At 37.3% G+C, this 17,916-nt stretch overlaps 1 protein-coding gene across 11 annotated transcripts in view; it reads right to left on the bottom strand.

The window, feature by feature from the left end:
* Nucleotides 1-17,916, bottom strand: part of LOC140145892 (adhesion G protein-coupled receptor L2-like) — a 217,448-nt gene that overhangs the window by 93,799 nt on the left and 105,733 nt on the right. The window lies entirely within an intron of this gene.

Genomic DNA, 17,916 nt, shown 5'->3' with positions numbered 1-17,916 from the left:
ATTTCCTCCATACAACAACTTCATGACAACTGGCAACCGTTAACACATCATGTGTAAGTAGGTCAGTCCATTCTCATTTTATAACAAGATTTTGACCCCTGTTGGCTCTATAGGTTGGGCTTGCCTTTAGGGAGGAAAAAACAAGCATATAAACACACATAAGGAACTTGGAAACAAAAATGATGATAATGCGTACTTCTGCGATGCACATCAGCAATGTGGACTATTGTAGTGTGTCACCTCGCAAGTTGAGAAAAACACCATGTTGGATTTTACACTGACAGATTTGAAACAATGCGTTCAAAAAATTCAAAAATTGTACATTTTCATGACCATATGTTGAAGCCTATGGGCAGTACGCAAAGCATTTTAACAATGATATGAAGCACCTGAATTATTTACGGATGCCTTCAATATGCTGGTGCAATGGCATAACTGTCGCTTTAACCACATTCTATTGTTCTGAACAATAGAAAAATGATGCCTAATAGCTGCATGCTTCTGCCAGAGTGCCTGCAGTCAGGTTTTGAAATCATCCCTTATTTGTTATCTTCAACAGAAGTTTTAAATCAATTTAAAAGGGGTCTTTCAGACACATCAAGAATAAAATCTGAGAATCTTTATCACTTAGCCTACATGAACATTCTCCCCTCTCTCAATCTATTTTCCCTTTACATAAACATTAGGCCTAAATCCAAATGGGAATAGAAACCACTCAAAATGCTCTTTGCAGACAAAATCAAGAATGAATCTGTGAATCTTGATACGACATCTACAGCAATCCTGCCTTTATCAATGAAGCATATCTCCCTCCCCGAACCTGGTTTTCCGCTCCTCAGAACATCTGACAAAGATCTATAAATGTTTGCTCTAAATATAGACACAATCAGACCACTGATCTCTCTATGCTCCATACTAAAGCGAAATTGTATTCTATGTAAGAATTGTTTACCTATACAACCCTGAGAAATAGGTGAATTGATATTTTTTACCAAGGAATTAAAGATGGGGAATAAGGATTTTACACTACTGGTGATCTGCCATTCCATAACTTAATGGACTCCATGGGAACCCTGAATAAATGGTTGTAATCATAAATATCAATTTGTATAGCTGTGTCTCTGAATGATGCTAAATGGGTTATACACTAGGATCCACAACATGCTCATCTACCAGGGTACATTAATTTAACCTCAATATAGTTGCACATTCATTGAATGACTTTGAAGATTTGGGTATACAAACTCATACCCCACAATCTAAGGTCAAATTTTGCTCTATGACTGTTTAATTGAGGTTATTGAACTATGGCATTGGGATGAGGCCATTGTGGTCCAAAGAGGTAAAAGCACGGTACGGGGGCATGATGGCGCAGCCTTATGGGCTCTGCTTAGCAATTGGAGGATTGTGAGTTCTAGCCACAGCGGTGCCATCATGTTGTCACTTTGACGAGGCACTTTACCTCCCTTGCCTTTCTCTACCCAGGAGTGAAATGGGGAGCTGTTATGAATATTGTCCATTGAGCGCCACTCAAAGGTATGAGCATGCCTTGTCATTGTATGGCAGCTGACACATTCTAACGCCATGGAATAAATATAAAGAGCTTTGATATACATAAAAGGCGCTGTATAGATGCCAACTTTTTTTAAATGCACAATGATATGAAGTAATTATCTTATATAAATCTATAGCTATTTTTTATCCAAAATTAAATTTACCCACAAATTACCTTTATTATAAAATGATATTTAATCTTTCCATGACTTCGAAAAAAATCAGGAAAAACTCAAGACTATGACTGATTCCCATGGAGAATTTTCTTCAAACTTTAATCCAATACCCCTGATAATTTGTAAATCCTTAAACTTCAAAACAATTAACATATTACTAAACACCTATGTAACGTTTCCTATGTGCTGACATTCTAGAATCACTGGCACTACGATCTTCAATATGTGCATCCAGAAGGGCATCGTTCTTTGACCGTAATATGCTTGTACATCTCATATGTGACCTTTGAATGTGTTGGGTACAAAACTCATCCTCCAAAAATTGAGGTCAATTTTTTGGTCTGTAACTATCAAATGGAGGCTAGTGAACTTCTTCATTATGGATGAGACTATTTTGGTTCATGGTGTGGTGTGGTTTGCCTCAATGTAGCCTGACATGGAAAGATCAATCCCTTTTGGGCTGGAGTCAAGTTAGTTCAATAGACCTTCCCCTCCTTCAGAAGTTACTGATCTATCCACATTGGGTCCCATGTACAAGTTCACCTTGTGCGATCACAAAATACCACGCTACAGTAGAGCGGTCAACACTCATATATTCATCAGCGTGAGACTCACACATTCTGGCACTTCTCATGCGATGGTAAAGAAGGTAATGGGGCCTCGCATCCTGCACAAGAACAAATAGACACAATGGGTAACGTTTGCTCGCTACAAGAGGAAACTGAATAAAATTAATAAGAAAGAAAGAACAGTTTACCAATCCAAAGTGTTACAATTAAACAAGACAATATATAAACATAAATCCCGACCGGCACACAACCCAACTTGAAAAATAGTTGCTATGGCTCACGCCAAAGGTAGCAAATGTTACAAAATCTCACACATTGTTAAAATAAATTGTTGTCCATGTATACCCCCTTTTTTATATTTTCTGTAGCATCCTAACTCAAATAATCATGTGTTAAAAATGACCAAATGTAGACAGCAAACAATAATTTTGAATTTTGTCCTGGTACACAACTGGTCGACAGTATCTAACGTCAAGCAATTCCAAGAACTTGACAGTCCTGGTACACATACTGTTGTGTCAGTACATGCCTTGTGGCTCTGCAAGTAGTGGTTGTCGTAAAGTAAAGAAAGCCTTAAAAATGGCAAGCTCTCACATTATCGTCTGCTAAATACAGGCGGAAATCTGGTTTTCCCTTGGTTGGACTACCTTCAGCAGGGTATTAATTTCCAAATACAGCACCTTAAAATAATGCTTCATTAGTTTATGTGGTGTGTGGAAACAAACTTGAGTGGATCCACATTAATTTGACCAAACAGGAATGATTACTAAACAATACAATGTACTATGTGATGAAGAAAGGAAACAGGCTATAGATCTAGTCATTGTGACGTCAATGCCACCATCTTGTGGGTACGGACCCAGCAAACACAAAAACGTTTTAAAAACGTTTTAAATAAGTTATATTTTGGCTTTTGGTTTAGGTTAAAACGCTTTAATAACATTAAAATGTCGGGTTATATAAAGGTCATGATAACATTTTAAAACGTTTTGTATGAAAACACACTACAACAACATTTTTAAATGTTTTCAAAAAATGTTATTATAAACTATTTTTGCAAACATTTTTGCCAAATATTGTGTCAATACTTAAATAACATTATGTTAAAATATTTGAACCCAGCAAACACAGAAATGTTCTTAAAATGTTTTTTTCAAAACCTTTTAATAACATTTAAATGCCGGGTTATATAAAGGTCATGAAAACGTTTTTAAAACATTATTGAAAATATTTTGGGCAAACATTTTTCGCAAAATATTTTTTCAACCACAAAATAACATTCTGTTTAGAATGTTTTGTATCAAGTTTTCAAGAATGTTTTTGGAATGTTATTAGAAAGTTTTTATACCCTTTATATAACCCAACATTTAAACGCGTTTTCTGTAAAACATTTTTGTTTGCTGAGCAGTAGATTATCAAAAATGTTTTTTAAGGTTATGAAAACGTCTTATACTCTTAATATACCCTTTATATAACCCGTCATTTAAACGTTTTCTGACAACCTTTTATAACCTTTTGCGAATGATGTCGAAAACGTTTTGCGTTTGCTGGGGAGTGCCTTGTTGCCAAGATCGCCGCAATCATGCTTGACTGAAGAGGTGCGTAATGTCTAATGCATGACATGCAAAACGGCAGTACTCACAAGATGGTGGATCCCGAGGAAAAGGCTGACGGCCTCTATTATATGCTTCACCCTGCATGGCATGGCGAAAAGACATTGTGGTAAGAAAATCTGGTAATCATATGGCAATCCAGTAATCGTGAGGGTTCAAGATTTGTTCTGTTCTCTCAAATGTTATTATTATACTTCAGTTTGCCCATGCTTCCATGCTTCACAAAGTCATTATTTTTTGTAAATACAAATATTCAGACTCTATTCGCTGCCGTAGTGCATGTTAGTAACCATTGGTTACTGCTCCAAGCCTGGGCTCATTAACCTGTTCAGAATTTTGATATGCTATAGGCTTTAAGTTGTGTTATGATCATATTGATCAGTGGTTCGTAACAAAGAAAGCGTGATCCAGTTGACCCAGCAACGGTCATATTCTAACGTGCACTACGACAGCGAATGGAAACCATACTAATTGACCTGATTTTAATTAAAATAACTGTTTTTGTGTGGAATTGACAAAAGTGTAAATATTCATGTTGCAAAAATCACATTTTCAAGTTTTGTTTGCGTTAAAAGCCTGACACTGCCCAGCAATTTAACATTTGACCATAATCTGATCATACCATATCAAAGACCTATATCAAGCTCACATCCTTTCCATACTTTCTACCTAATTATAATCTAAGCTTTCCTGCCTTCAACAATTTCCAATTTTCATTCAAATTTACGCAAATATATATGCGAAAAGTATTTACTTGATTACAGGTTTAGTCCCACAGGAGTACAGTTTGAATCAAATATAGAACGCTGATTATCAGTAATATCGGTGTGCTTAGTCTAATTTAGCTGTTAAGTCTTTAACAGGTTCCATACCTTTAATTTGTTCCGTAGTGACGTCATTGCTTTAATGCTCTGCATGCTAGCCATAGACTTCAACATAAAAAGTCCAAAGTTTTGAGATGTTTACTCAAAATATCAAGATCTATCTAAGAACCACTGAACCAATACAGCGCTTGTTTGTACTCATTTTGTTGCAATTTTAATGCTGATTCCATATATGCTCATTCAAATGTACAAATATGAAACTTTTGACTTTTTATACAAAATTTGAAACTTGTCGTCTGCAGTCGATACCCGTGTGGAGAGTGTTAACCGGATTGCGCCGCAAGAGTGCAGATCGATCAACCACCCTTGTACATGTGTGTGTATGCACCGGGGGATAACAAAAGGCTAGCACGCATGCACATTTTGATCCTACAACCAGCAAAATACACACCTTCATTACTGCCAAGCAGAATGCCACAAACACAGGTAAACAAACTTAACCTTAAAGAGGAAGTCCCGCTAGAGCGGCTCTTCTGGGGTGAACCAAACCAGCCTGGTTATCAAATTAATCAGTGACAAGGTTATACCTGAATTTTACAGGTGCTTATTGATACAATAACATTAATTCATCAATTAGCCCCTATGAAATTCAGAGATAACCTGTCACTTGATTAATATGATAACCAGGCAGGTTTGGTTCACCCCAGGGAGGGTCCACCTCTTAAAACTTAACAATTGAGAAATTCCTCACCTCCTGCGATGCCATCCAACATTAGGTCAGAATGAATGCTCTGTATCACAGGATATGTCAACATAAACTTTGTCTGCATAACGTGAGAAGTTTTACAAGTACATGTACTTTTTACATGTCATATCATGTAATAATGTAACTCGCATTTGACATTTTCCACACTTCTTGTCTCATCAGCAGTGATAGAAAATGTTCATTCAAATCAAACAGAAATATCAGAAAAAAGTTCTATAACCCACAAAATTGTCACTGTAATACTTTTACATGCCATGACATGTAGTAATGTACTCACAGCCGACATTTTCCATACTTCTTGCCTCGTCAATGATAGGAAATATTAATTTAAATCAAATAAAAATAGTAGAAGAAAAGCTTAGACACCAACACATTTTTTTTTCAGTATTATTGCGGTAAATTTACAATATCATCAGAAATATATTTTAAGTGACTGCCACCACAATGGGCTATAATGTCGGCAGTTTCACTTTTTGAAATATTGAATAGGGAACTTTTCCTCAAAATAAGCTTGACATTGATACATGTCCCTGTTGTTTGTTTTTAAGGTGGTAAAAATCAGTAAGAGTTGAGAAATCCTTTTATTTATTTTTTTTTCTTTTAGAAGTTCAATGGACCATATATCAAAACAAGTTCTTCCACCAGTGGTTATGCATTGAAGCCATCCCAATTCATGCAGCATATAGATATTATCAAATGAAAGACATAATTATCCCAAGTCAATACCCAAAAATTGCCATCACTTGGAATTGAACCAGGGACCTCATGAACAAGAGGACTGCACCCTAAAAACTTAAGTGAAAAAATGTGAAAAAAACCCTAAAAAACAGATAAGCTTATGAAAATAGGGGGAAATGGAGAAAAAAATGGCTGGCTAAAATTACTAGATCAAACTGCAATTTGTACAATAAAACACCTGAATGGACTGGTTCAGACCTGACATTCTAATATGCATGGACGATGGCTAGACACTCAACACTCACTACACTTGTCAAACCTGCCAGCCAAAAGAAAAGTTCAGCCTGCATGTTACTCCTCACAAACTTCAGAGTCAACAACTGCTTGTCATTTCCAATGCATCTCCACAAAAGTCACTCTCACTATGGACCACTATGGCCTCATCCCTATGACATAGTCCAATAACCTCAATAAAACAATCATAGTGCAAAATTTGACCTCAAGTTGCAGAGTATGAGTTTTTGTATACAAATTTTCAAAGGTCATTCAATGAATGTGCAAATGTATTGGGGTTAAAGAACTGTGCCCCTGATAGATGAGCATGTTGTGGATCCTAGTGCCTATCCTGAGTGGTAATATCCATTTCAATTTTCCATCTTTCTCAAGTTTCAATCTAAAGTAACCTATTAAAACAAATAACAGCCAGTGGTGTCAAGTGATTCCTACCAGGCTGACATGATCATGTCATAGAACCCCTAAGGGCTGACATCACTGTCACATTCAACTTTTGATAACCTCGGTCATTGGTCTAATTTTACAAGTATTGGTCATTGATGTTTTCTACAATGTAGTTACAAGGAAGATTACCTATTTACCAATACTTCACAGAGTGACAAGAAAAGCTGCACTGATAATAGGATAGTTGTGTACCATGATTACTGTTGGGGATTGCCACACTTCCTCCACAATGAGTCGGTTATCTTCCCAGCATTTAAGAATGCCGGTACCCATACATGCAAATGGGTGGAGAGGAGTAATCGAGATGAAGTGCTTCTCTCAAGAGCACAATATGATGGTGTTACCAGGGCTCGAACCTGTAACCTCCTGATTATGAGTCAGAGCCCATTCCGTTCGGCCACCTATACACATGTAAAACCTTCCCCATGCTTGATTCCTTCATACCTGTTCTGGAATTTGGATACTTTCAACAAGACTCCCAACAATTGTGGTACAATTTTAGGACTGAACTGTGAAAAGTTGCAATGTTGCTTCTCTATTACTTAGCCTAGTAAGAGCCTGGCTATACTATACCATGTATACTATATTGTGTCTCTTCTCAAGTTGAGAGTAACGCCATGTTGGATTTTGCAGTGCCAGATTCTAATATGTACGATTAGGCGGTTGCTTTGCTGTGTGCGAACAAATCGCCTTTCCACTCCTTAGTATATCCCCCCGCGGGATTAGGTTAGCATGCTTGACTTGAATCTACAACAGTGAAATCAAACATTGCGCTACTTTTAACGTCAGACGAAATAGACTATACCCTATCCAGTAACCTCTGCTCGCTGTTCAAACTGAGAAACATATGAAACCAACCAAAATCAAAAATACCCTCATATGTTGTATCATAACATGACATATTAATGCATGCACAGGTCCAAAATAATCAGTACATGAAGCTAGTCGACCAACTTCATGATCAGTGACAGTGATCTCACTAAGCTACCATCACTATAATTGATCTTGAAAAATGTCAGTTTCCATGACAATCTAGTTCAAAAGGTGTCCTTTTAAAACTTATCAGCAGATGTCCACACATCCATAATGATCTTGAAAGATCCCTAGAGTTAGTTACATTGAAATTGTCTGCTGTTTCTATATCCACTGTAATTTTAACTTTAAATTAATTATATGTCTGCCCAAACACGTTTAAAGGAAACACAGGGCTGGCAACATCACTCAAGAGTGATCCATCCCGTTGTTTTATATCGATCCCTGCTGAATTATCTTCCTATTTATCCAACAACTCATCCTTTAATACTATGATAATAACTATCTATGACATGAAGGCATTTCATGTGCTAGCAGGTTTTAATGTGTCAATCATTGTGGTAATCATGATGCAGGGATAGGATAGTGACGCTTTCAACCTTTTGGCGTCATGTGGTTTCTCGCAACGCAGGGAGTTGATAGATGTTATAAGATTCACAGCGATTGTCAAGTGTTGGAATTTATAACTGAATATGATGACAAAGGAATTTATGACCATTAACATTTTTTTCTTTTTTTGTCAGTTGCATAGTTTTCTAAATATTCGGCTATTACAGTTGAAATCCATACACCTCAAATACAGGGAGTGTAGAATACAAATACATTCCCGATTCAGGTATCCCCATTTGAAATCTACACTCCCCTTTGTGGAAGATTAAGGTCATTCATGTCTTTCATATGGGGTTAATGGATTTCAACTGGAACAGCCCATTAGAAATGTAGAAAACTTTCTGAAGAAATATCAACCCTAGCATCCCCATTGTTTTTTTTGCTAAAAGAAGGTAAAGAAGAAACAAAAAAGGTGAGAAGATGAACAAGGGAGTCACTTGGTACCCCTGGGATTTGAACCTAATAAGACCCCTTGCATACCAACCACAGCATCACCGATCGGTTGCCATTGGGGATTCCGTGCATATATATGACTTATGGCGATTGCTTCATGGAATCGCGTCACATACATGCATGTGCAGTGGTTTTTCTTGTTCGATTTTGTCAGTATTTAGGTTAAACTGTCGCCTCATTAACAGAGATTCATATCAAACTGTATATATAGTTTGTAGTTAGTTTCATAAAGAGTAGGGTGCTAAAACTAGACATGCCCAATCTACCTCAGTGCTGCTTGAATATTTGTAATCTTAATATTGGCTTGGGGGAAATAAGTGACGAGAGTGATATCCGTATAGACAGCATCACTGTGATCTTCATGAAAAGGCACGATAAGCACACATAAAGATATCCTAATTCCAAGTACAAAGATCTATTATTGAAAATAACTCATCAGGATTTCCTTCCACATGTCTATACATTGGGCTGTTCCAGTTGAAATCCATACACCCCCTATGGAAGACATGACCTTAATATCCCACACAAGGGGTGTAGATTTCAAATGATTGGGTTACCTGAATGGATAGCTCCACCCCCTGTCCCCATGTTGAGGCCATTGCACAAGCAGATTTGGTATTATTAAGAAGAAGCAATACACATTAAAAAAAATCTACATCCGCTGTGGGAGATTCATGTCTTCAATATTATGGGGTATATGGATTTCAACTGGAATAGCCCATTAGTCCAGTTATGTCCAGCCGTTTGGGCAGGAATGAAGTAGGCCTCCTTAGAATTGTACATAGTGCAGCTCATTCCAATAATATACCCAAGTTACCAAAGTCCGGCCAATTATAACCGAGGAAGTACACATGTGAACTGTCTAAACTATAAGGAATCCTTGAAAGAACATTACTGAAGATGTGCAGTAAATTCCAAAGCATAACAATCATAAAGGCATGTAGACCCTTTAGGCAGGTTAGTTTAGCCAAGTCCGTCCAATTAGCCGGAGGAAGTAGACCTGCAAATCATCTAAAATTAACAGTCCCGCGCAAGAATAAATCACGATGTGCATGGAATTCCTAACCATGACAATTACACAAACCCGCACATCCCATAGGTAAGTTAGTTTAGCCAAGGAGCCAGGGGGGAAATAGGAAGGAACTGATTAGACAAGGTAGTTACGGAGCTGACCCCCCTCCCCGTTAACTTTCATGGGACTGCTCATAACCAGGAAAAGTGGTCACTGCGCTAATTAAAATGGCTTAAGATAGTGTGAAGAGCAAGCGGACCAAGGGAGATGTTTTCCTTTAATCATTAGAGTTGTCTCTATCCTATAGCACAGGTTCCCAACACATAGGTCATGACCCCATTTGGGGTCACCAGCTCATAACGTGGGGTCATAAGACTATCAGAGAAGTGACAGGACCCAAGCAGATAGTAAAGTTTGTTGGGAGTGCATGTGATCTTTTTTTTTCGTTTGTTCTATCTTTTAATTCAGTTTCTTTTCATTTTTTCTCATTGCGCCACCAAGAATACGCTATAGACTGGCATTTTGCTGGAACCTGGTCCCACCAGTACCCAAGTGTGTCTCTGCACTGAATGACAGTTTAAAAACGAACAAACAAACAAACAAACAGAGTTGGGTATCCCTGTTAAATAAACATTTGCCCTTAGGAAAGTAAATCATCATAAAGTTTAATACAAATTTGGAATAAAATATGTCCTTCTCTTTTAATGAACATATTAATGAAATTGTGCACATATTACTCCAGAACTTTGATCATCAGTTCCTTCGGATGGCTCATAGCGTAACACGCTGACAGCAAGTTAGGCCTGCTTGTGGATATATAGGGTAAATAGTGGCTCTAACTAGAGCTAATAATTGCTCTTAAAATCCAGTGCCATGGAAAATTACTCCACTTGATGGTTGCTGCACAGCCTATGACTCTGCATGTCTCCAACAATTTTATGACCCATATCATTATTTGTATCAAATAATTCATAAAAATTTATGCATTCCCATCTCCGCCCATTGAGTAATATATCAGGCCTTATTGACAAACACCCAATCATTGGCACAACAATATCATGTAAACCAAACCTCAGATCCAGCCCTGCGGCAAAGTTTCACATGTAACAATTGGCATGCTCAGATAGGCATGAATCTTCAAAGGTTTTAACCTCCAAATGTATAAATGAAACTAAGTTACTTTGAGTAGTGTTCATACGGAGGTTACGCCAACAGAAATAATGAGCTATCCCCTATAACTAACTAACATGTACTTGGGATGTAGATATTGACAAATCACTAATCACAATCATGCAGTGTAAATTATGTGTCCGCACAACACAAACCACCGCACCCAGTTTGTTCTATGTCTGCTAGGAGTTTCAACAAAACCACTTAACAGGGATGCAAGCCGACCTGAAGGAAAAAGCCTGAAAAGTGTGTGAATCTGGGTCAAAAGCCTCCAAAACGGGCTGAAAATAAGATAAGTGCGGGAATTTGGACTTCATGAAAGCAGGAATTCCTTGCATCCCTGAATCTTGGGGGTTTGAGGCAGGTAAAACTTCAAAGTTTCCCTCTACGTGTCAAACCCAAAGACTGCTACGGACTAACCTCAAACAGTCAAAGTCTCAGCCGTCCTCATCACCAGATAAATGAGGGCAGATCATTACATGAAATGCGATAGACAAAACAGCTATTGTTACAGTCTTTCGTGTAATGCTGGCATGATTGTTAGACACGCATGATCGAACACAATTGGCCCTCATGAATATGCAAGAATTCACAGCATACAAAGCACAGGGACTTTGACTGTTGATAGTATAGTTTGTGGTCAAACCTTTAGGTGCATCTGCACAACAGGGTCTGTAGTCTGCATGGGAGAAATCCTTGACAACCTTACTCTGAGTGTTTACTTCTCATGTGGACACATAATGTCCTCCCTACAAGAGGCCTATATAATTGAATTAGGAACATGATATTGATGATAGTACATTTGATTCAACAAGCATAACATTGTCAATAAATGATCTCATTCCAAATGATGCATCTTTCCCTTAATCCCAACGGAGTGAGAATGTATCCCTACGGGTTGGGTCGAACCTCCGGGTCGAACTTGATAATGGGGCAGTACCAAGATGTACACAACAGACTTGCTAACAAGCATGAACACTTTTGTCTTCCCAACTCCACACAGGTGTCGACTGCAGACTGCAGACGACAAGTTCCATTTTCTTTTTCAAAATTTCAAAAAATTCATAACCAACAATCCAGTATTGGTTCAGTGTTCCTTGAGATCTTGCGGTGGGTAAAACCTGTAAGTTTCCCTGTAATTGGAAAACTTTAAAATGTGTCTGCACAAGCATAACATTGTCAATAACGATTCCCCTCTCCCTTAATCCCTATGGAGTGAGAATATATCCCTGCGGATTGGGTCGAACTTGAGAGTGGGGCAGTACCAAGAAGTACACAACAGACTTGCTAACAAGCATGAACACTTTTGTCTTTCCAAATAAAAATGCAGCAAATCTGCCCAAGTTGGATATTTCAATGTGCGTATGTGTGTCTAGCTACTGGCTGGATGTAAGAAGGACCTACAAGCAATTTATGTTGCATGACTTCAAGAAATCTTCACCACTTATGTGGGAGATTAATGTCTTGATTTCAACTGAAATAGCCCAATCGGCTGTTAATTCGTCTAATTTCTAGAGCAACAAGTAATTCATTTTTTCCTCAATACACAGAATCATCAACCCGAAAAGAAAATTAATTAATCCTATGCAACACACGCATATTTTTTTCTAACATCCTTTCCGATTGGCTGCTCCATTCTACTTGAAGTGCATCAAACTTTTATCTTAAAATTCTAGTTTTAAAACTAGATACACACAATTTTCACGCTTGATAGAAAAGATTATTTATATAGTTTCTAGACGCTTCGCTCTATTTCTAATCGACACAAAATACCATCCATCATTGCCCCCCTCCCCAAGGATGACCCCCTTGTCAACCCCTCTAATACACAAACACCCGCCATCGGCTATTTGTTGAATTCTGACCATCAAACTTAAACATCGTATCAAATTATAACCATCACATAATCGGCTCTTCCATTTAAAATCCACACTACCCATGTGGAAGCTTTTGGAAATGTCTTCCACAGGGGGAGTATGTTTTTCAAATGTAATTGGTCAGGGTTGAAACTCATACTCCCCCTGTATTATGGCTTTACCTATATCTTCCACAGCAGTAGTGAGCATTTAAAAAGTTACCCAACTGCATGCCTATTGTATTCAAAACTCATACTCCCTTTGTGGAACACTTTAGCCAAATCATCCACAGGGGTAGTGTGGATTTCAACTGGAATAGCTCAATATCCTTCCCATAATACATACCCCCAGGCCGTCAAATCACGAAACATATCGCTACCAAAATGGCGGAAAACTCGCGGAACAGCTGGGCACTTTGGATAAGTTTAGGGACAAGTATTATGGGATGGGGATTCCCTTGGGCATGTGTTGACTCTTCTTCCTTTTCCTGTTGAGGAATGAATTTTTGATAGTTGTCTATATTTCATTTGCTTCTTGATTTTAAAATAGTGATAAATAATCTTAAATAAACCAGCAAGGTGAATGACCTGAACAGTATTATGCAAAGTTTAAAGCGCTTTTCATCGATTTGCAGTTGGAAAATCCTAAAAATCATCCAAATTCAATTTTGTGCACCTTTGTTAGTAGCATAGATGTGCTAACATAGTCTGCCAGTGATAAGCCGATAGCTATGTTGGAGGTAAAATAGGACATTTTACACAAAATTAAAACATCTCTACATTTTTTATTCTTTCTTTTAGAGGGACAAGCCCCCAGCTTTGTGCACCTTCCTATATCATTTTCCACACTGATTAATTTTGTACGCATTCACAATGCCAATATAGATGTCTTCAAACAAAGAACATCAACTAAACAGTTGGAACGTCTCGAAACTCCCAACATGCGACTTTACGCTCATTTTGTTTAGCGCATTTCTACGACCCAAAGGACTCTTTTTATACTTAATTTAAGTCTTCCTTATTTATGTGGTGTTAGCGAAAAGTTATTAAAACTTCTTGGAAATTCATGTGAGGAGCACATAGCATAACCCTAACTCTAATCTGATCTTTAGTAGGATAAACATGGTTAACATCTAAACAGACAGAAAATTGAATACTTTGACCCTTGTTCCTATAGTCTTCTTTATTATTCGTACAGTATTGCCAAGAAGTTTTATGCCAACAACTTTTGAGTACCACTAAGCATGACCTGAACTCTAATCTGATCTTAAGAAGGATAAACATGTCTAATATAACTCAACAGACAGAAAATGGAATACATTTTACTCAAGCCCATACACAGCAGGATGGGGTGCGGGTTAAAGTATAACAAAGTTTTAAAAAATCCCAATTTGTGAGCATAAGCAAGCAAAAAAAATATGCTTTTTTGGTCAAAAACAATCCAAATTTTGGGAAGGTCTACTTTTCACAAAATTGATCCTTCCCCTGGAAAAGGGGTTCACCTTTTTCAAATCTGCACCCCCAAAAAAATCCTGCATACGAGCCTTTTACTCTTTTTCATAACTGTACCCTTCTTTCCCTATTTTTGAGAGTAATTTCCCTCATCTTGGTATACAGCTATCGGAGATGCACTAAGCATGACTCTAACTCTAATCAGCATCTTCACAAGGATCATCATGGCCAATATCCCACAACGGATTGAAAATTGAATATCTCGATTGACTGCATGCATGTAACTCTAATCTGATCTATACAAGGATCAACATGGCTAATATCCCTCAACGTATTGAAAGTTGAATATCCCGATTGACTGCATCCATTTAATATGGAAGATATTAATTATGTATGCACCGATGACTGTCACAATGACTGACATAGATTACTATAATTCAGTGTGTTATGATAACTAATTAAATTTGCAAAACTCTTTCAAGTCTGCCAGGGCTTCGCTACTGTCTTTTTTCCTTCTTAAAAACTTTTTAAGAATTCAGTGTCACTAGGGTAATGGTAATGTGAACTTATTCAATATTGTGCAAACTAATGCTGCATTTTTGTTCACAATGAAATAAACTGTATTTGTCAACTTGTCCAGTGGAAGCAGTGATATTCAAGGACTGCCTTTTGAGGATAGCGAGAACAATCGCTCTCCTACTGCTCTCCTTTATAGGAGAGTGATTTTTAGCTCTCCTTAGTTGACCATTCTCTTACTACACTCTAAAGCCTGATCCTGACTCCACATCGCAGCGCGATGCGATGTTGCGATGCTATAAAAACTGTAATCTGAGCCAGGTTTTTACGAGCTCAGTGGTGAAAATTTTCATCGCACGGTGGAAATTTTGGTCTGCGAAAAAGTTGAACAATGTTCAACTTTTTCGCATCGCGCTGCAATATCGCAGCCGTGCACGCTTCTGATTGGCTGCTGGAAAATCAAGGTCGGTAGAATGACCTTAAAAGGAGATGCAGACCCCACATGCTTTTAAAACATCGCAACATCGTGCGATGAAATTAAAATATACAGCGATGCTGCGATGTTTTAAAAGCATCGCAGCACGATCGCATCGCGCTGCGAAGTGGAGTCAGGATCGGGCTTATTGTAAATGCTCTAAACAGCTCTCCTAGAAGGCTCCAGTTCAGTTTAGTTATGAGATTGTATAAAGACAATTTTCTTATGAAACATTTTGTCATATTGAAGCTTATAAATGGTACAAAAGTGGAATTAAATTTGTGCAAAGAGTGCAAAAATGTGATCTTTTTAGGCTAAAAAGGCCAAATACAATGTTAATGTGGTCAGAAACCCACATACATGTGTCAACATTTCGATTTGGAGTGTATCGACCATACCCCTTATCAAAATATTGGCCCCCTCTGGGATGTTGGTGCGCCCTGCAGTCAAAATGGTAAATTTAAAAAGCTTTAGGCAAGCCATTTCATATTAGATTAAAGGCATGAATTGAAATCTTCATTCTAAGAAAATTGCATGATATTATGCCAGATTATTGCATTATACCATAGACAGTAGAGAGTTATTTCTCTTGTACAGTCAGTGACTTCGGTTCACACTTCACTGGATGCAGCTTAAAAATGCAAGGGTTCAATCAAAATACTGGTGTATACTCAATGCACTGACTTTAAAGACTGCACCAGAGAAAAGGAAAGCCATAGAGAGCTGTTATCTTTACTCCCGAGTATTTATTATTGTAAATCATATCTATCTGTGATTCCAATAATTTGTTATGCAACTCGCCAACATTTAATAAGAGACACTAAAGCCTGTGCATGCAAAACATTACAGCATACTGGTACTAAAAGCTGATACTAAAGCTGATTATTAAGCTTTTTTACAAATTAGTTTCCCAAATAAAATAATATTAATTTATTTATTATCATATGATAATTAATACTATTAAAGCATACATGTCATCACTTATTAAAACATGCCATATGCATCGTTACATGATCAATCAGTTTTGACACTCTATAAAAATAGAAACTATAAAATTATTTCATGCTATTTGACTGATTTGTGGTATTCTATGCTGGACAGGTGTTAATAAAGGAGACAATGAACTAATTAAGGATGTAATTAACACATCTATAATTAGTTATTGCCCTATTATAGGTCATTATTATGTGGTATTATACCTTCAGCATGTATGCATGATATTATTAATCCAGGGCTTCAATTATAATTGCTCAAGGGTCACAAGGACCAAACACATTTAAAAATCTGTTTAATGGCCAAATACACCTTGTTTTGCTATGTTTACTGTACATCTCAGAGTTGGGATATCCACCATCGGTCCGTGGGCCAAATCTGGCCTGTGGGATGCTTTTTGATAACGTGTCTTGATCTGAGTGAATTATGGACAGAAAATGTTAAAATAGTGTAAATATTACTGATAAAATGCACATAATTCACATCTACCCAAGCTACAGAATATGATGAAATAGCCTAAAACATCCAAGTATACAAATTCACCAACTTTGCAAAGAACACCACTACAGACTACAGTATTGTGATTTAACACACTCACAAATTCAAAAGTTTTGCATTCAGACAAGTTTGGAAATAACATTAAATTCTGAGTTCTGATTTAATCCCCACAAAAAATGCTGACGAATAGCGTATTAAAGCAAAATAAAGTATGGGCAAAATTATTAAGTTGTTTTAAAATATGATCAATAAATTCCACAGAATTTTCTGTCTGGTTTTCAAAATCAGCAAGTAGTAACACTATCTGCCCTCCTATGTCATAGCATGATTCCATATATAGACTGTTTTATAACAACTCGCCACATGATGCCTTAAGAATCAAAATAATGCTCATATACCAACCGCAAAGTTCAAGACCCATCATTAACTACTGCTATTATCATATGGAACCTTTTGATGCGAGGGGATGAGTTTTGATACCTAATCTATATCAGGCTGACGACCACATTTATTGGCTTACAGTAGAGTTATGAACTGTGAACCCTGGGAATTGTGATGCGAAAGATCCTACTGATATATGACCTTATACAATATCTGATATGTTTGATTCCCACAGTCAGAACCAACTAGAATGTACACCTTTTACTGTGCGATTATATCATTGTTTGGTTTTGGGAAGAAATCCGCAAATGTTTTTGAAATAGTTTGTCCCACAGACCTATTTAGGCTATGATTTTAAACTTCATAAACTGTTTGAATAAGTCAATAAAATGTATTTCGCTCATAATTCTCTCCATCTAAAATAAATTTCATAATTCAGAGTTCCAGATACGGTGCGCTTTGATGACTATCGAAGAGGATAAGTATTTGCCCCCTTCTACATGCTCAACGACCAATGGTTAACCCATCTTATTGTCATGATTAATAGTAGGCCAAATCCAGCCCACAAAACCCACTGATACTGGCCCTTGACAAACTCCAAAATGTAATGCAAAACTGGATGTATTTGGCCCTCAAGCATGAATGTTTGAAATTGATGTGTTTAGCCCTGTCTTGGCCCACTAGCAAATTAAAGTGAAAACCCTTGCACTAAACCTTACAGAGTAAGGATAAACAAATATGATCTGCAAATTATAACTCTGAATTTACTTT

This window comes from Amphiura filiformis, chromosome 2 (assembly GCF_039555335.1).
Source record: "Amphiura filiformis chromosome 2, Afil_fr2py, whole genome shotgun sequence".
NCBI lineage: Eukaryota > Metazoa > Echinodermata > Ophiuroidea > Amphilepidida > Amphiuridae > Amphiura > Amphiura filiformis.
The sequence above is the reverse complement of the archived record's forward strand: the minus strand, read 5'-3'. Positions and strand labels throughout refer to the sequence as shown.